The sequence below is a fragment of the Pelodiscus sinensis genome, chromosome 3, assembly GCF_049634645.1.
Source record: "Pelodiscus sinensis isolate JC-2024 chromosome 3, ASM4963464v1, whole genome shotgun sequence".
NCBI lineage: Eukaryota > Metazoa > Chordata > Testudines > Trionychidae > Pelodiscus > Pelodiscus sinensis.
The window spans coordinates 186,030,703-186,051,493 of record NC_134713.1 but is presented as its reverse complement, the minus strand read 5'-3'; the positions used below and the strand labels follow the sequence as shown (position 1 = coordinate 186,051,493).

At 44.0% G+C, this 20,791-nt stretch overlaps 1 protein-coding gene across 2 annotated transcripts in view; it reads left to right on the top strand.

Moving 5' to 3' along the window:
- The window catches only part of COMMD1 (copper metabolism domain containing 1), a 114,615-nt gene that overhangs the window by 614 nt on the left and 93,210 nt on the right, over window positions 1-20,791 (top strand). The window lies entirely within an intron of this gene.

The window sequence follows — 20,791 nt, the reverse complement described above, 5'->3', positions numbered from 1 at the left end:
GGAGGATGGACAGACGGACGGGCTGGGCTGGAGGGCCGGGGGGGCGTGGGGAGGATGGACAGACGGATGGGCTGGTCGGGGGTGGTGGGGAGGACGGACAGACGGACGGGTTGGGCTGGAGGGCCGGGGGGGCGTGGGGAGGACGGACAGACGGACGGGTTGGGCTGGAGGGCCGGGGGTGGTGGGGAGGACGGACAGACGGACGGGTTGGGCTGGAGGGCCGGGGGGGCGTGGGGAGGATGGACAGACGGACGGGCTGGTCGGGGGTGGTGGGGAGGACGGACAGACGGACGGGTTGGGCTGGAGGGCCGGGGGGGCGTGGGGAGGACGGACAGACGGACGGGCTGGGTTGGAGGGCCGGGGGGGCGTGGGGAGGATGGACAGACGGATGGACTGGGCTGGAGGGTCGGGGGGGGTGTGGGGAGGACAGACGGACGGGCTGGGCTGGAGGGTCGGAGGTGGTGGGGAGGACGGACAGACGGACGGGTTGGGTTGGAGGGCCGGGGGGGCGTGGGGAGGACGGACAGACGGACGGGCTGGGTTGGAGGGCCGGGGGGGCGTGGGGAGGACGGACAGACGGGCTGGGCTGGAGGGTCGGGGGGGGTGTGGGGAGGACGGACAGACGGACAGGCTGGGCTGGAGGGTCGGGGGTTGTGGGGAGGATGGACAGACGGATGGGCTGGGCTGGAGGGTCGGGGGTGTGTGGGGAGGACGGACAAGCTGGCTGGAGGGCTGGGGGGGCGGGTGTCTGGTCGGACACATGAAGATGCTGGACTGGAGGGAAAGAAGGGTGCCTGGACAGACAAGCTGGGCTGGAGGAGAAGAGGGGGTGTAAGGGTGGACATACGGGCAAGCTGGGCTGAGGACTGGTGTGGGGAGTGTTGGGACAGACAGTTGATGTCATCATTTAGCAGGCATGACACTGATTTGTTCCTTGATATCTCAGTTGCGAGTGCTGGCAGAATAGCCAACTGGTGCTAGCTATGGTGGTTTTGTAATATCAGCTGCTGTCCATTGAGACCGCCAAACCAGTTTACATAGACATTGAAACTGGAATCAGATGGAGTGAACATTAGGTGTTACAAGTCTCAGGCCTTGTGCCTGCAATCATCTACATTTGGAACAAAGGTCTATCAGCACAGATGCAATTGTAGGGTTAGATGTTTCACTGGGATGTGAACCAGTGATTTAGAAATCAAGACTCTATTGTATTTCCAGTTTCTGAGCAGTCTTGATCTCTCCAGGACATTATTTCTTGAACAGTATTTTACTATCCAGCATATCAGTGACCATATTGCCTAAATCATTGTATCTAGCCAGGCACTCAGCGAAACAAATAATGGTGAACAACATACAGTGCAATGAAGGAGTTGTCAGAATGCTCTTTGCTCTGTGGTATTACTGCAGCAGATCGGAGTGGGCTGCAGCTGAATTTTTACACTGTGGCACATCAAAGGAACAGGAAAAGTTGTACTTAGGTATGATATTTGTACCCTGGTATGTTATTGACATAGTATCTCTCTGTGCTGCAGGTAGGGAAATAGAAGTGACCAACTTGTATAAAAATGTCAAATTACTACATGAAGTCACTGTACATCTCATTATACAAAATAAGTTACATCTGTCAGTGTAATTCATCTGGGATTCCTAGTAAAAGAGGAAAGCCATCATCTGACGTTAGGAGTTGAAAGGTTTCTCAAGAATGCATATTTGGGTATTTTAATCTCTAGATCCTATTGGGTCTTGATCCTGCTAGAAGGTTGTAGTTAGCAGATTGCAGCAAATAGTGATGCTTTTATTAAGACTCTAATTAAGAGGTCAGCAGTAGTGAGCCCATTGGTTCAATTTCCACTTGCTACAGGTGGCTAAATCATTGCTGCCACCTGGTGGGGAGAGCGTTCGATTTCTCAAATTATATTTCTGGGGATATTTATTATTACTAGTGGCTTTTGGGGATATTCGTATCCAAATGTACTTTAAAACATGAGTTGGCTTGCATGCTAAACACAGTGTTGTGCAATAAATGTTTCTATTGTACTTCCCCCCAAGCATATTTTTAACTTTTATTTTTGTGTAAATACAAAATGAACACATTGTAGGGATATAAATATTAATCAAAACTTTTAACCAGTTATATGATTAAAATTATATCGTTTAACCAGTTAATCATTGGTGTGTGCAGGGCAGCCAGGTAGGGGGGAGGATTCTTACTGTTGCTATGGCAGACATTTTGATCTGGATCTCCTGGGATTGGGGCCACCAAGAACCAGGGCCATGGCATGGCTGGGAGCTCGGACAGTTGGGGCCACCGAGAACTGGGGCCGCATTGCAGCTGGGAACTGGGCTGGGGAGCTACACCTGCTGCCAGACCCAGCGCTGCTGGATTCTGATAGCTCTCAAGCTCCTTTAAAATTCAGAGCCGCGGTGGGGGTAGGAGTTGAACCTGGCGTGAGTTTGGATTGAGCAGTGTGCCTGCCCATTGGCTCTCAAGCTTCTTTTAAATGTGGAGCTGCAGCGGGGATACCTGCTGGACCTGGCATGAGCCGGGACTGAACCAGCATGCCTGTGCGCCAGCTCCGAAAAGACTTTAAATGCAGAGCCACAGGTAGGAGAGAATGCTGAGTGTAGCTGGTAGTGGATGCTTATTGGTTAATTATTTAACCAGCTACACTATTACATCCCTAGTACTCAGATCACATCTACATTACAGGCTTTTGTCAGTATAACTATGTTGCTCAGGAAAAGTCCATACCTCCTGAGTTATGTAATTATACCTTATCCGCTACATAGATAGTGCTACCCTGTTGACATAGCTACTGCCTCTCAGGAAGGTGGATTAGCTGTGTCTCTGTAGCCCTACACAAAAGTAAGTCCTCAGGGCATGTTCACACTTAGGCTATCTGTACACCTCAGAGTTAAGTCAATGCAAGTTAGGTATGTAAAATACCGTTTAAAATCTTAACCAGTTAAACCATATGTTTACCAAAGGCTCTTGTGTAAATTACATTGTCATGGGATAAGAGGGAAGGTCCTTTCATGGATTGAGAACTGGTTAAAAGACAGGAAACAAAGGGTAGGAATAAATGGTAAATTTTCAGAATGGAGAGGGGTAACTAGTGGTGTCCCCCAAGGGTCAGTCCTAGGACCAATCCTATTCAACTTATTCATAAATGATCTGGAGAAAGGGATAAGCAGTGAGGTAGTAAAGTTTGCAGATGATACTAAACTGTTTAAGATAGTCAAGACAGAAGCAGACTGAAAAACTTTAAAAAGATCTCACCAAACGGAGTCATTGGGCAACAAAATGGCAAATGAAATTTAATGTGGGTAAGTGTAAAGTAATGCACATTGGGAAAAAATAACCCCAACTATATGTACAGTATGATGGCGGCTAATTTGTCTACGACAAATCAGGAAAGAGATCTTGGAGTTATTGTGGATAGTTCTCTGAAAACTTCTACACAGTGTGCAACGGCGGTCAAAACGGCAAATAGGATGTTAGGAATTATTAAGAAAGGGATAGAAAATAAGACCCAAAATATCTTACTGCCCCTGTATAAAATTATGGTACGCCCACATCTTGAATACTGTGTACAGATGTGGTCTCCTCACCTCAAAAAAGATATTTTGGCCTTGGAAACGGTTCAGAAAAGGGCAATTAAATGGGTCCCATATGAAGAGAGGTTAAAGCGACTGGGACTTTTCAGTTTAGAAAAGAGGAGACTAAGGAGGGGATATGATAGAGGTGTATATATAATCATGAGTGGTGTGGAGAGAGTGAATAAAGAAAAGTTATTTATTAGTTCCCAGAATAGAAGAACTAGGACACCAAATGAAGTTAATGGGTAGCAGGTTTAAAACTAATAAGAGAAAGTTCTTCTTCACACAGCGCGTAGTCAACCTGTGCAACTCCTTGCCAGAGGAGGCTGTAATGGCTAGTACTATAACAGAGTTTAAAGAGAAGCTAGATAATTTCATGGAGGTTAGGTCCATGAAAGGCTATTAGCCAGGGGATAGAAATGGTGTCCCTGGCCTCTGTTTGTCAGAGGCTGGAGAAGGATGGCAGGAGACAAATCACTTGATCATTGGCTTCGGTCCACTCCCTCTGGGGCACCTGGTGCTGGCCACTGTTGGCAGACATCCTACTGGCCAAATGGACCTTTGGTCTGACCCAGTATGGCCATTCTTATGTTCTTATGTACATGAAAGCTTTGCTTAATTTCTTGAGTAGCTGCATGAGATTTTTTTTTTTTTTTTTTTTTTTTGCTTTTCCATTGTTGAACTTTTTGTTATCTAAAATTCTTAAGACTAGAGATGTAAAAAACTGGTTTAAAATGTAACGTGTAACTGTTAAAAATCCTAGTTACACACATTGTGAATCTAGAGCAATACACACAGAGCTTGTACTGCATAGTCCAAAATACAGCCGGCTCCCTTGAAGCTGGACCAGCAGCTGGTGCAAGTGTGCACTGGGAGCCGGCTTATACTATAAACCAGCCCCCTCTACGCACTGGCTATCATCCCTGCTCCCGGGGAGCTGGCTACACTGCAAGCTGTGCAATATAAGTTTTCTACTGCAGAGCCCGTATAACTGTAATGGAAGCCCATAAGCTGATGTTGATTGGTAGACCATTTAAATGATTACACGGTTACATCTCTAAGACATTCTATACCTTCAGAACACTCTGTGCAGTCAAGAACAGATTAAACCATCTTGTAGGTACAGCTGGAATTGCTTCCTTACCAGGTTATTTTCAGTTTTTGTTAATTGTCACTTGCCACATCCTGATCATGAGCTACAGTATCAGATGATTGGAGCACCTCCCTAAATATGTCCTCCTTATGTCTGCTTCAATTCCTTGATCTTCACAGAGTATTGATGGGTGTCCTGTTCATGGCCTTTCTCTAATATGCTGTAAAAAATCTTCCCTTGGGTATGAAAGTTCGTATGACTGGAGCAGATCCAGCAGATCTAACTCCTCCTGTATACTCCAAGCAAGAGAGTTTGAAGCTACCATGGTTTGTGGGAAGGTATGTATGTGAGCTCTCCACACCAAGCAAACAGGAAGTGTGATTTCAAAAATTCCCATCCCTTTTAAGGGATAGGGAGAGATGCTTGTGTTCCAGGATGTAGTTCAGTAGAGTTGAAACTGCTGACCCAAGCGGTCAGGATGCGTATTGTGGGAAACCTGCTGAAGGCCATTTACAGTGAATAAGCAAGCACAGTGTGTACATAGATAAAGGATGTTAAAAGGCAGATAATTGGCTAATCGTGTAGTTGATATAATTTGTATTGACTACACAGTTAGTCAGTAATGGACGGCTCTCAGTCCTAGCTCGTGCCAGGTGCAGGCGCTACCCCCACTGTGGCTCTGCAGTTTATATGTAGTGTCAAAGTCAGACAGAACTCACTCAGATTTGTCAGACCGCTCTGTTTATTAGCAAAGCTGCTCTGCTAAATGCACCCAGAAAATGTGAGTACCATGCAAGGCTCAAACCCCTTAGATTTATACAGTCAAAAGAAAGCGAACTTAACAAGATTAAAAGGTGGCAAAACTTCACATGATTTGTATGAGACTAGTCAAGTATCTTCATTTCCACATCAAGCACACAGCAATCTCTTGTCCATATCTCCCTGGTTATCTCAATTACTTTCTGCCTAACACCTAGTGTTCCTTTTCCTATTATCTCAGGCCCACCTGGCTAGCACTCTGATCTGCATACCTACAAACAACATTAACATACATTTTCTTCTTGTTCAGAGACAAACAGTATTCCTTCAACTTATTCAATTATTACAGCATAATACATCTTTCTCTTACAGTATAATTCTTTCTACTTTCACAGTAGCAGGAGCCAGTGTGCAGGCAGCCCAGCTCTTACTACATTTAAAATGCAGAGCTGCAGTGGGTGTAGCTTGTGCTGGGTCCAACAGCTAAGGATGTAATAGTGTAGTCGATTAATCGATATGCAAAAGCTTATCAGTTAATGCTATAAACTATGTGCATTCCCCTCTCTCGCTCCCGGCCCACCAGTAAACTTTTTAGCAGTCTGGCCAGCAGCCTGGCTTAGTCCCGACTTGCGCTAGGTCTGGGACCTACCCCGCTGCAGCTCTGCATTTAACGTGTATTAGGAGCCAGATAGGCAGGCAGCCTGGCTCAGTTCCAGCTCATGCCAGGTCTGGGAGCTCAGACTCCACCCCTTCCTCCGGACAAGAACTGCTGCCAATCTGCGCTGCTGCCTCTGTATCAAAAGCAGCAGCACAAGGCTGGTCTGTGAGGGGAGCTGGGTTTTTAAACTGGCTCCCCTCGCAAACCAGCTCTCGCCTGGCACTGCATGCTTTTGCCTCTGGTACAGAGGCAGCAGCACAAAGTGGCAAGGGGCTCCTCAGGAGTGGGGCCGAGTGCACTGGCTGCCAGCCCCATCCCTGGGGACTATAGAAGCTCAGTTCCTGCTCACACCAGGTCTGGGAGTTCACACTCCCCAGGATAGGGACTGCTGCCACCCCGTGCTGCTGCCTCTGTATCAGAGGCAGCAGCGTGGGATGACAGGCAGCTGGTCTGCGATGGGAGACAGTTTTTATACATCATCTGACGAAGTGGGTCTTTGCCCACGAAAGCTTATGGTCCTACACTTCAGTTAGTCTATAAGGTGCCACAGGACCCCTCGCCAGTTTTTATCCAGACTCCTGCTGTGGCCCAGCTTCCACCTGGCACCCCAGTGTGTGGGGGCCTGACTGCGGTTACTGCTCTGCACTAGCCCCCTCAACCCCAGTGATCCAGCAGGGAACTGGGACCAGCCCTGTCTGTGGTAGCTGGAGCTGACTGCAAACAAAGGCTCTCTGGCAGTAGCACCTATCTGCGGGGGGTTCCAGAGGCAGTGGGGGGGGGGGGAAGAGGTTGCAAGTAGTCGACTCGTACCCAATCAGCATAGGTTTACTGGGGAGTCGACTACACGCTTATATCCCTAACACAGATACTGCATCAATTTAACTTTATTGCAAAAAGTTCTATACTTCTTGTTGAGGTGCTTTCATTTTGTTGGCGTAGCAGGAGAGTTCAGCTGTCAGGAAGAACATTATAGTTTGTACACCTAACTGTTTTGTTAATGAAAATTGACTTTTGTCAACAGAATTGTGTTGTATAGACAAAGCTTTATAGTGGTGTGGTGGTACAGCTGTACCAGTACTACTGCGCTGCTGCAGGGAGTGTGAAGAAGACGCTCTATGCTGATGGAAAGTGCTCTCTCGGTGGCATAAAAATACCATCCGTGTGAGCAACAGAAGATATGTCAGTGGGAGAAGCTTTACTGCTGACTTAGTGCTGTGCACGCTAGCCGGTATAATTTATTTTGCTTGGGAAGGATGGTTTGTTCGCTGGCAAACACAAGCGCTCTGAGGAGCTCCAAAGCGTGTGACTCACCAATAGAAGTTGGTCCATTAAATGTAATTCAATCACCAACCTTGTCTGTGTAATATCATGGGACCGTCAAAGATACAAAAACACTGCATACTACCATGGAAATATAAAAATCGTCAGTAATTATATTTGACTTGTTGTAGAGTATTTTGTATTGGGAATAGTTCCATTCTCTTCCTGTAGATGGCAATAGAATACCAGCTTTGCTACAAAAGATTACCGGATAAATGTGTTGGAAACAATGCACGGTTAAAATATTCTTGTCCATCACTGATATGCTTCAAACCAAGCTTTGTATACATAGGCCACTTGACAATACAAATATTTCATTCACCCTGAAGATTCAAAATATTTGGCTTTGTATTTGACTTCTTAATACCCAAAGTTTGCAGAAATAAGTATGTTAATTCTGTAATAAATATTCTGGTGTTTCACTGGTAAAATATAATCAGACTTTTATAGAAATTATATGTGCTAAATAAGATACGAGATGCATCCAACATCAATGTAAGTTTTAACTCCTGTTACATATACAGGCAGTCCCCGGGTTACATGGATCCGACTTACATCGGATCCCTACTTACAAACGGGGTGAGGCAACCCCGCACTAGCTGCTTCTCCCCAGCAGACCAGGGAGACGCGAAGCTAGCACCCCCCCCCCCCCCAGCAGACCAGGGAGACGCAGAGCGGCTTTTCTCAGCAGACACCTCAACTTGAGAATAAAGGACGGAGGGAAGTGAGGTGTGGGAGAATAAAACTGAGCTCTGGAGAAATGTTTGGCTAGAGTTTCCCCTACAATATGTTCCAGTTCCGACTTACATACAAATTCAACTTAAGAACAAACCTACAGTCCCTATCTTGTACGTAACCCGGGGACTGCCTGTATTAGTCATTTTCCTTGGTTAGATCAGGGGTCTCAAACTCTCAGCCACGAGCCATCCTTGACTGGAGCCATTATGCTGTCCGGTCCAAGACTTCCAGCAGGCATATATGTTCCGGATCAGGGTGGCTTAATCTCTGATTGCCACCAAGAACAAATTGTCTGGTACGGCATGAGACGTGGCCAAATTGAAAAAAGGATGATGTCACTGTAAACACTTTTCCTGGCCACCTACGTGTTATTTATGAGTTGGGGACTTGTCTGAGGGGGTCTCCAAAACTAAAAGGCTGATGTACTAAACTGTGGTGCCATTTAACTTAATTGAAAATGTGCTATTTTTATTTGTCTTAGCCTAATTTCATTTGTGGTCTTGTGTGGTATCTGATGCATCAAGTACATGTCTGGTTAGCAGAGAGAAGGGAATAGCCAGATAAGCAGTATTTGTTGTATCTTAATGCATTGAGGTATGGGAACTGTTTGGCCTTATTAGGAGCCATTACAAGCTATTGTTCAATCAAATAAAGTGCTTTGGGCACAACTATGAATTTCTTGAATTTAAATCTTGAAAATCAGTGTTAAAATCTCTAATGACCTTTTGTTAATGATGTGAAGTACAGATTCTTAAATGATAAATTTCCTGATGTTTGTCATTGCTAAGAAGTTGGAGATTCTTTTAATAGTGCTTTGTATAATAGAAGATTAGATTTCAAAGAGACCTTGAGAGGTTTAGTCCAGCCCCCGTACTTGAAGCAAGACCAACCCAACTAAATCATCCCAACCAGAGCTTTGTCAAGCTGGTCCTTAAAAATCTAAAGATGATTTCCCACTGAAATTGTTTTTCCTAATATCCAACCTAGGCCTTCCCACTGCAATGTGGCACCATTTTTCCCTGTTCTGTCATCTGCCACCACTGAGAACAGCTTAGTTCCATCCTATTTGGAACCTCCTTTCAGGTACTTAAAGGCTGCTATCAAACCCTCCCTCACTTTTCTCTTTTGCAGACTAAATAAGCCCAGTTCCCACGGCTTCTCCTCAAGTCATGTGCCCTACTCTCCTAATCATTTTTGTTGCTGGCTGCTGGACACTGATCAATTTGTCCACATCTGTAGTAGGGAGCCCAAAATTGGACACAGTACTCCAGATGCAACTTCACCAGTGCTGAATAGAGGGGAATAATCATTCCTTCCATGTGCTGTCAGTGCTCCTATTAAAGTAGCCCAATACACAGCCTGCTTGGCAACAAGGGCACACTGTTGATATATATCCAGCTTCTCATCCACTGTAATCCCCAGTAGGGATGCAAATGACTAATTGACTATCCAATAAGCAAAAGCAAATTTCAAAGCAGAAGTGTGCATGTGGAGCCTGAGGTCAGCAGAGGATTCCCCACTGGCCCCAGGCTCCGTGCAGAGTGCCAGCTTTGAAATGTACTGTCCATTTCAAAGCGGAAGTGCCCTCATGGAGCCTGGGACTAGCGTGGGACTCTGAGTCCCCCTCTGGCCCCGGGCTCCATGCCACGTTCCAACTTTGCACAAGAGCCCCTGCTGGGGCTCTTGTCCATTTAAAAGGTAGAACACTGAAGTTCTTATTGACTAATCAAATAGTCAACAGAAATCCCATTGACTATTCTATTAGTTAATTAATCAAAATTTAACATCCCTAATCCCCAGGTCCTTTTCTGCATAACTGCTGTGTAGCCAGTCAGTCCCAGCCTGTAGCAGTGCTTGGGATTCTTGTGTCCTAAGTGCAGGACATTCTCTGCTTGATATTAGCTGCCAGTTATATATCAAGTCATTGATCACTACTTGTTGAATCAAAAAATCAGTCCATCTTTCTATCCACCTAATTCCATTCAGCCAAGCCAGACTTGTTTAACTTGCTTGCAAGAATGCTGTGAGACACAATAAAAAAATCTTCGTTATAGGCAAGGTATAACACATTTACCACTTTCTCATATTCACAGAGCCAGTTATCTCATCACTAGAAGATTTATCCAGGGTTGTTCAGGTCCTTAAAGATTTTGTTTTTCCTCATTTAAATTACTGCTCTTGGATGGAGCTGGAGATCAGAGGTTCAGTATGCAGGCTCCCTGAGGAAGAGAGGACAACCCCAGTCCTCTCTCACTGCAGCAGCTTGGGGCCAGGTGAGAAGTGCCTGTCCATGGCCGCTGCAACTCCTGCGGGGGTGCAACTGGGGGTGGGAGGTATGTCCCCTGGCTAGGGTAGGTCCATTTTCATTTGCCCCCTGAGCTCTCCAGCCAGATTGGAGAATAGAGCAAACTGTGCACTTTCCTCCCACTCCCTGATAAAGAGGAACCGCCAGAAATGTTCCCATACAAGTGGCTTCAGGCACCCACTAGGGAAGGGGCGTGTGGACAGTGGAAGGCTCAGGACTGGGGCAGTCCCAGATGGAGAAGCATGCCCCCACCTGGCCCCTTTCACTTACTTGGTGATTCTGTCTTTTGTATGGTTTTGTGCATCTCGGTATGCATGGGGGCAGGGAGGAGCAGGAACTTCAGCCCTGCCCCCACACTCAAACCCTTATCTTGCTTTCAGTTACAAAAGGAAGTTGCATACCAGATTTGGCGTTCCTAACTCTTATTGTTTAGGAAGTGTTCTTGAACAGACAGACAGGTGGACATGCTCATTCACAAACGCTCTCAAAAATATAATAGATAAAAGATGGTCAAGTTGGTTAAGCATGACTTGCCCTTCATGCATCCACATTGACTGTTCCTAATCTTTCCTCCAAGTGCTTCAAAATGGATTCCTTGATTACCTGCTCTATGATTTTTCTGGGGACTGAGGTGAAGCTGACCAGTCTGTAATTCGCTGGATTCTTTTTCTTCTCCTTTTTAAAGTTGGGCACTACATTTGCCTTTTTCCAATCATTTGAGACCACACCCAGTTACCAAGAGTTTTCAAAGATAATGGCCAGTAGCTCTGTAATCACATGAACCAGTTCCCTCAGCATCCAGCCAGTGGACTTGTGCACATCCAGCTTTTCTAAATAATCCTTCACCTGTTCTTTCACCACTGAGGGTTGCTCACGTCCTCCACATACTGTGCTACCCACTGCATCAGTCTGGGAACTGACCTTTTCTGTGAAGACGAAGGTAAATAAATAAAGGAAGCATCGAGTACTTCAGGTTTTTCCACATCATCTGTCACAAGGTTGCTTCCCTCATTCATACTTTCCCTGATCTCCTTTTTGCTAACATACCCGTAGAAACTCTTCTTGTTACCCTTCATGTACCTTGCTAGCTGCAGGTCCAGTTCTGCTTTGGCTTTCCTGATTATACCCTTGCATGCTTGAACAGTATTTTTATATTCCTCCCTAATCATCTGTCAAAGTTTCTACTTAATGTAAGCTTCCTTTTTGTGTTTAAGCTCACTAAAGATTTTTCTAAAAAGCTTTAGTTACCCAAAGGTATAATCCAGAATACTTTCTTTATCCATTATGAAGCAGGGCACTTGTTTTCCTAAACAATAATTTGACACAGGCCTGGTTTTTTAGCTTAACATGCTGGGACTGCACCTCTCAGTATTGAAAATGACGATGACCTTGGAGTATGTTTGTTCTACTGGCTACACTTCAGCAACCTCTGCACTTACCAATTTACAACCCTTACCTATACCTGCATTTAAATAAAAATAAGCCTTACTGCAGGAGACCAGGAATATATAGTTCAGGGTGAGTTTCAAAATAAAATGTGCATGCCTGACATGATCTGACATTTTCTTTTTAGAATTATAACAGTTGGAGGGGAGGTCACAACTGCCTCCTTGTAAAGATGACTTTGTTTTTTAAAACAATATTTCATAGAGCTAGTTAAAAGAAGTGTTTGAAAACTAGTTACAGTATAAATATAGTTTGACTGAAATTCTACATTTTCCTAATAAGGTTAGATTTTTTAGTCTTGAGAAGATGTTTGAGTTTCTGCCAAAAAGATCCTGCCTTATTTTGGTGGGTGGTTGTGTGTCTAGTCTATCTGAACTCTGGTGTCAAGATTATAAAACATGTTCCTTGAATAAAAGCACACATAAAGGTATTATTTTTGCAAAAGTCAGCTAGGCAGCAGACAGTTTTACTTAATCTCTTCTGAGAATTATAAATGCATTTCCTTTCTCTTTCCCAAGAAATATTACATAAAATGGACATTTTTCACTCCTTAATTTTCTATATTTTTATTTCAGGGATAGTTATCAGTGTTAACTTTTTTATTTGTGATTTGAATTTTGTATGGTGCAAAGCCTCGGGGAGGAATTTTATGAATTGAATTATGTCATTTCTTCCTATTTTTAAAAAAGAGTCACTTGTATAAGTACTCTAAATTACTAAGCAAAAGCTAAATCTAACACCAACAAAATCTGCGCAGTGTCCATTTATCCAGAGGGGAAAACTAAAATATTTTACTAAAACAGACTTATAACTATCTTGGCATTGACAATTAGCTATTCAATAGTCAGAAAACTTAATGTAGTTTTGAAGGTGCTCTCACTCTGAATTCTTCTTAAGCACTTTTATAGACAATATACAAGTTAAAGAAACATAGTAATATCTTTTATTGGACCAACTTCTGTTGGTGAAAAAACAGGCTTTCTAGCTATACAGAACACTTCAGGGAAAGATACTCACAATGTCACATTTAAATACAAGGTAAAACAGATGGGGAATGAATACACATTCTATAAGAACAAATAGTCCTGTGGCACCTGGGGTACATCTACACAGCAGTCTTATATTGGAATAACTGATATTATTCTGAAATAACAAAGAGAATGTCTACACTACAAGCTGTTATTTCGCAGTAATGGCGAGCTGGAGGACTTCTTACTCCAACTCATTTCATGAGGAGTAAGGAAACTCAAAGGAAGAATTCTCTTTCTTCGACTTCCTGCTGTGTAGGCAGCGCCAAAAGCTGAATTAAGCTATTTCGACTTCAGCTACGCAGTTGACATAGCTGAAGTTGTGTAGTGTAATTTGACTTTAGACCTGTTGTGTAGATGTGCCCTTAGAGACTTAAAAAATATATAGAATCATGAGCTTTTGTCAGTTAAGTCTACTTTGGGTTTTACCCATGAAAGCTCGTGATTCTATATTCTTGTGTTAGCCTCTAAAGGTGCCACAAGACTACTTGTTGTTTTTAAAGTTACAGGCTAACACTGCTACCCCTCTATGTTGAATTATCTTGTATAATGTCTCAAAGTGTCCCATTAACCTCTACAGTCACAGAACAAAAAAAGGGGGTTAGCAACTGACAGATTGCTGTAATAAATCATAAATCAAGTATCTTTATTAAGACCATCATTTTTCGTGTCTAGGAGACACTAAACTAGGAAATTTAGTTCTGTATAACTAGAGCCCTTCAAATCTTTTGCCAATATCTGCAGATATCTGCGGGTATCTGCATCCTTGGATGTGGATATTCATGGCTCACTTTTGCAAATTTTGTATCTGGAACTCTACACATTTGTGGATATCTGCTTTATATCTACAGATAGCCACAGGACTTTTTTACGGATGTAGAGACCAATTTTGTGTTTGCAAAGGGCTCTTTGTATAACTTCCATGCAGTTAAAATATCCTAATCCCTGATGTAGATAGTTACTGCCGCTCAGGGGCTGGATTACCTACGTTGCTGGAAGCACCCCGCTCATTGGTATAGTAGTGTTATCACTGAAGCACTGCTGAGACAATGCTGCATCATTTTAAGTGTAGACAAGCCCATGTTTTTGTAACTTTTTACCCACTCTTCCCAGAATTTCCCCTTTTGCCTTCTAGTCCAGGTTCCTTGTAAACAAGATTAAAGAAGGATTGTGCTCTCCTCCAGCAGGACAACAGTGTTTGTGTTCGTAGGACTACTTTAAATCTTAGCATGTCCACAGTGAAGCAGTTAAGGATCCACTAGGAAGTGTCAGCCAGATTTGTCTTGTTCTTTGGGAAAATGGGCTGTTCATGTTCAAGAACTTAATATAAGCTCCCTAGTAAGTTCTGTTGAAATCCATGTCAAATAGGTGATAAATATTAAAAGTTCTTATGTTGCTGGGACTACACCATTTAGTTTGTCTCTACAGGGTTAACCCCCCCCTTTGGCATTACATAAATAAGATGATTAAATGCTAGAGTCTCCCTGTTGCGGGGTTGTACATGCACCTCCTCTCCCCGGGGGAAATAGTCCAGTCCCTAGGGCTCTTAAGGTTGTACCACAACCCCGCACATTCAGCAATTTGATTCTTAACCCCCCGTCCCCCTCTTGTGACCGTAGGGCCTAATTGCAGCAGTTAGTACTCAACACCCTGCTTGCTGGGGCAGCACATCTGAGAGGCTGAGGTCATGAATTAACACCCCTCTCACTGGGGCAGTGTGGCCTAGTAGCTGGAGTCACTAATAAACCCTTCTCACTGGGGTAGTACGGCCCAGTAGCCGGAGTTAGTATGGGCCCCACTAGTTAGGGCAGAGGGGCAAAAGGGAGGTAGGAGACCCCGGGCCCTCGCTACTCCACTGGGTCCCAGTCTAAGGCCCTAATAGCAGAGGTGTGGGCCACTGCTCATTCAGCAGGAAATCCCACCGCAACATGCTGATCTTCTTGGGACTCAATCTCCCGTCCTGGGCTACTTCCTCCTGTGCTCAGCTGAATTCCCTCCAGGGTCCTTCCTCCAGTCTTCCATCCTGCTGGCTGGATTCCAGGGTTGGTCTCTCTGGTGGTTTGCCTGCAGGAGTTCTAGCAGTCCCTCCTTCCTCCTGGTCTGCGCCTGGCACGGGTGTCCCTCTGGCTGTGTCGAGACTGGTATCCCAGAAGAACTCTGCTGAGTCCAAGGAACACGTCTGCTTTTTTGGAACAGTTTCAAAGTAGGAATAAGAGATCCTCCGGAAAAGGGCTTTTTTCCGGAGGATCGGGGCCAGTGTAGACGCTCTTTTCCGGCTTTTCTAAAAGCCGGAAAAAAGCGGCGGACATTTTTATTTAAATGCTGCGGGGGATATTTAAATCCCCTGCGGATTTTCCTATTACGACCTGTGAAATTAACATGCCCCTTTTGGAAAAGGGGCCAGTGTAGACGTAGCCCCAGTGTGGGGCTGGTAAACCCTGTCACACTCTGCCTTGTTGGAAAGAATGGTTAGTAGAATACTTTGCCTTTATCTATATCCAGGCTAGTCAGATTCAGCAGCCCTTCCCTAGCTTAACCTCCAAGGGACAGCTGTATAGCTCTGTCTCAGAAAGATGATGGCTGAGCTGCTTGGCAGTTGAAATACCCCATTAAACTCGTCTTAGGATGCATGTTCATTTTAGAAGCAAGAGGATTGTGTCATTCTTCTCTTGATGTTTTTTATTGAGTTCAAGCATGAGGAGGAGGATTCTACTGTCAGATTATTTTAAAACACAGTAATATTTGAAACTCCTACCTGCCTCTCTCATATAAGTCCCAGTACTGTATTATGAAATAAGTCTTATCCGAACTAGGAAAGATTTCACCAGCCAATACCACAGTACAGTTTTCTCTTATTTTGGGTTTTGCCTGTCACTTTGGTTAAAATAATTAGATGATATCTGTCTGTCTGATTTTACGCACACTCTTTCTTTGTCTCTCACCTCTCCCCTACTTCTGCCCCCTTCTCTCTTCGTAACATCTTTTATTATTAACTGGATCTTTTTTGGGTACCGTCTGTCTTATTCAGAAGTTTGATTTTTTCTTCACTTAAGTGACAACTCTCTTCTTGGTTTTTTTTTTTTTTTGCATGCAAGTATTGTTATCTAATTCAGTTATAAATTATCAAACTTTTAAAGGGTGTCAGTATTTGTTTTTAATATAGATACTTTGGCTTTGAAGTTTAAAACTAGCCTAGAGATTGAGAGTAAAGTTGCTTTACTAGTATAAATATGTTGGCATTAAAAATATACATGATGTAAGGTTTGTTAGCTCTCCATTTGCTTTCTTAGTGGTATTTATGAAAACTAAAAAGGTTCCTTTTTATACGTCTTTATTGCTTGTAGTCTATAAGATTGCTGTTGATAAATTAACAGGTGCTTTAGTACTGGGTCTGTCTTTTTGACTTGGGAATTCCAGAAAATGTCAGATGTGGGATATGGTTACTTTCCACTCTGTTTCATGAGACATCTTTGAAATCAGACTGCTTAGATTTCATTCAACTGACTTTTGCATCTCTTAAAACTGAGGGGAAGTCTACACTTAAAATGCTGCATTGGCACAGCTGCAGCACTTCAAGATGTACTATGCCAACAGGAGAAAGCACTCCTGGCAGCTTCCTCCGCTTTCCCAACAGGCCATAGCTTAGCTGTGGGGAAAGCTTTCCCATTGACATAGCACTGCCTAGGTGGGCAGTCGAGTCGATATATGTACACATAGTTAGGCTGATATAGGTCAGTAGTGTGGACCAGACCTCAGATTCATCTGAAATGTATCCCTCTGTTTCTGGATGAGCTGCATTAAAATCAGAATGACTGCCATTGATTCTTTTTTCTTTTCTTTTTTGGTACATGATAGTATTAGTATTTTCCTTAGAGATTTAATTGTTGCCATGGATGATTAGAATGTATTTTAATTAAGTTCCTGTTTGAAATCAAACAGCAGGCTCTTGAATCTGGACCTCTCCCATCCCTGGAGGTGCCCCCAATCACTGAATTATTGGCTGTTTTGGGGCAGGTCACAATTTCTTATGCTCAGATACTTTGTGACAAGACTCATGTACAAATATTAATTAAGATTCTAACTAGTATCAAGTGATCTGAAAATTCATACCCAGGTGCATTTTTCAAGTCCAAGGACCAAAAACAGCTGTTTGCTGAGATTCAGTCTCAAAGCAAAGGGCAGCAATTTATTATTTATAAACATGCATAGCACTTTATATATCTAAAGAAAGTCAAGCCTAGATGGGTAACCAAGTAAAAATATTTGTATTATTGCTTATTGGATTATCACGTCTATACAAGTTTTATTAAAGACACACTCTACTTACACACAACTGCAATCTTCATTCAGCTGATTGTACTAACACTTCACAATCTTTATACAGTAAAACTCCGGTGGTCCGGCATCCAGTGGTCCGGTACGCCTGATGGTCCGGCACCAACTGCAACCCAGAAGTGCTCCGGCAGGTGCTTCAAGTTGTTAGAGTAATTGATTAACTGTGGCTGGATCCACAGCCGACACGCAGTTAATGTAATTTTCCTCTCTACTGCTGGGGGGGGGGGCAGGAGAAGGTAGGGGTCGGTGGGAGAGGGGGAGGGGAAGGTAGGGGTCGGTGGGAGCCCCTCTCCCTCTCCCTCCCCCTCTCCCACCGACCCCTACCTTCCCCCCCCACTCCCGGCAGTAGAGAGGAAAATTACAATAACTGCGTGTCGGCTGTGGATCCAGCCGGAGTGACTGTAACTGACCAGAACGTCCTGAATGCGGCTGCCTGCCTGTCACCGCCTCTCCTCTTCCGCTCGCAGGCTCTGCCTCCCTGCAGCAGGAGGGAGGGTTTGGCACACCCCCGCCCCCTCCTCCGCTTCTCCTTCGACGAGACCCGCCCCTGCCAGAGTACCTCCTGATAGTCCGGCATTTCTGATAATCCGGCACCACCTGGGTCCCAAGGGTGCCGGATTATCGGAAGTCTACTGTATTAAATTTCTTTTAAATGTTTCTTATAATGTATTACAGTGTATAATTTCTAAAAAATATAATTACTTATTTTGCACCTACAGTAGCCAGATCCTGTTTCCTGCTCTGGCTGCTTTTGTACTACTTCAGTGCCCTAATTGGGAGGCTGAAGGTTCACTTGCTATGGTGGGATCCCTGGTTGTCATAGAGCCAGAATCATTATCTATTCAACACTCCCATCAAGATCTCCTGACCCAGTGTGTGTAACAGCTGGAGTACAGATTATTCCAACAAGCCCTGGTTAATGTAACTAGTGGGTGTAGGATAGAAGAACAGCTTCAGGAGTACATGTCGTGCAATGGGGGCTAGCACGCTGCAGCAGCTCTCAGAACTGGGGCAATATGTGTCTTAAGGCAACCTTTTATCCCACTGCACCTTTGCAGCCTGTCTAAAACCCATCTTGCCTGGACAGAAGAATTATGTTCTGTGTGTGTGTGTGTGTGTGTGTGTGTGTGTGTCTCTTTCTCTAGCTGTATGTGTATATTGCTTCTACACACTTTATTAAAGATACTCTACTATAAAGTGTATAGAGTATCTTTAATTATTTGTGTATAGAAGAGATAACATAAATCCCCCCAGTGGTTGCTCAATACCGTGTTTTCTTCCTTCATGTTCCCCCTTTCCTCTTTTTTCCCTTTGTTTGTTCTCTATGGCACGTCTACTCTGCAACACTATTGCAAAATAACTAGCGCTATTCTGAAATAACTTAGTCTGCGTCTACACAGAAGGCAGTTATTTCGAAATCGTGTCAAAATACTGTCAAGCTGGAGGACGACTTACTCCGATTCCTGAAACCCTCATTGTACGAGGAATAAGGGAAATCGGAGGAAAAAGTGCTGTGTAGACACTCCCTATTTCGAAATAAGGTATTTCGAAATAAGATACGCAATTGACGTAGCTGAATTTGTGTAGCTTATTTCGAGTTAAGCCCTGCAGTGTAGACGCACCCTAACTCTCCAAGCCCCTGTTTTCTCTTTGCCGCCTCTTGCTTTCTGACGTCTCAGCTGATATGGAAGGTGGCATCGCCAGGCCAAAGATAATGATAGTAGCACCTATAAGAATTCCTACTTTCTTCCTGTCCCATTCCCACCTGGCTATCAGTGCTCTGGCTGTGCCCAGATGCAGAGTACCACCATAGAAAGTGGGTAAGCAGGATAGAGAGCCAGAATTGGCTCCATAGCATCCTGTTTGGCAAGGTGATGTACAGCTGATAGGCATTTCATCACATTCTTTTCAACCAACATGACTAATTGACACTTCAAGGTACTAGATGAGGAATGGATTGTTGCACCCTGGTGATGGAAGGTTGTTGGTTTCCATTATAGTTGTGTTGGTTGATGGCCTGATATCACTTGCAGCCTATAGCTCTATTTAACATATGATCAGCAATATTTTGAATTGGGGCAGACTCTAGCAGATGTGTTCTTAAAAGCTGAACATCCTGAGTTTCAAAGATGCAGAGTTAATTTCCTGTCCTAACTAAAGAGTAGAGCCCTTAGAATCGGTGAATAGATGCTTTATATTCACAGGTATCTGCATCCGCAGATGAGGATTTGGGATGTAAGAGGTGAACCAGTTGTCCGCTTACCAGGTAATTGGTTAGCTTATCGGCCTGCTTACTAGTTAACCTGGCTGGCTAGATCCTGCCCATAGGTGCAGTGAGGCTGGGGCAGCCCCCCACTGCCTGAGGCTGCAGCAGGGCCGGGGCCAGAGCAGCCCCTGCCCCTGGAGCAACCTCTGCTACCAAAGGCCTTGGCAAGGCTGGGAGTGGGGCCGGAGCTGGAACAGCTGTTGGAGCAACTCCTGCTGACTGAGGTCACAGTGGGGCTGCATCCAGAGCAGCCTCCAACGCCAGAGGCAGCTGTGGGCAGGGGAGGGGCTGCTCCTGGGTTAAATGGTTCCATCTATTATTTAACCAGGTAACATTTAAAATGTTAATTAACATTCCTAATATGGATGTGGGTATCTGCGGCTCATTTTTGCAGATATGGATACGGATTAGATATGTCAAAATGTATGTCATTTGCTAACCATGTAACCTCTGAAAAATGTAGAGGTTGCATGCAAGTCAGCAGTCAGCTCCCTGCAGCTAGACCGGGAGCCACATGTAACTATTCAGCTCATGCTTATCAGTTACCCATTTAAATGGCTACACTCCTACATCCCTAATGCAGATACAAATTTTGTATCTAGAATCCTGCAAATTTGTGGATATCTGCATCCATGGATATCAGTGGCTCATTGTTGCAGATACAAAATTTGTATCCGCATATGTATCTGTGCAGAGCTGTACTGATGAGGTCCTTTGAACAAGAATTAACATTGATGGATGCAGGAAAATGAAGTATTGGTTCATTGTCTTTGCTGTGATTTAAGTAACCGAGAGAAAACCACTATGTAAGGTATCCATAGATTGATACCAATCAACAGAGCATCCAAATGTAAGTTTATAAATTAGCAAATATCAAGAATCAAAGTAAATTGGGTAAAGTCAAATATATTTCTTCATTATCCTGATTTTTTAATTTAAAGTTTTGGTTCATATTGAACGAAGCACTTTATCTGATTTAATTTGTTGTGAGACCACTGATATGCAAAATAATACAGTAATAATTGCCAAGAGTGACCCCAATTAAACCATGCGTCATGATAAATTTAGAGAACTAAAACTTCCTTTCCCTCATGTCAATATGAGCTGACCTAACTTCTATTTTTAACTGTACTGGGTGAAACCAGATTAGATATTAAGCATCAGTCCAGAGCACCAAGCCCTTTTCCCAAAACACTCGGAAAAAACTGATAAATGCAGTGCTTATTATTTTATTTCTCAAGGA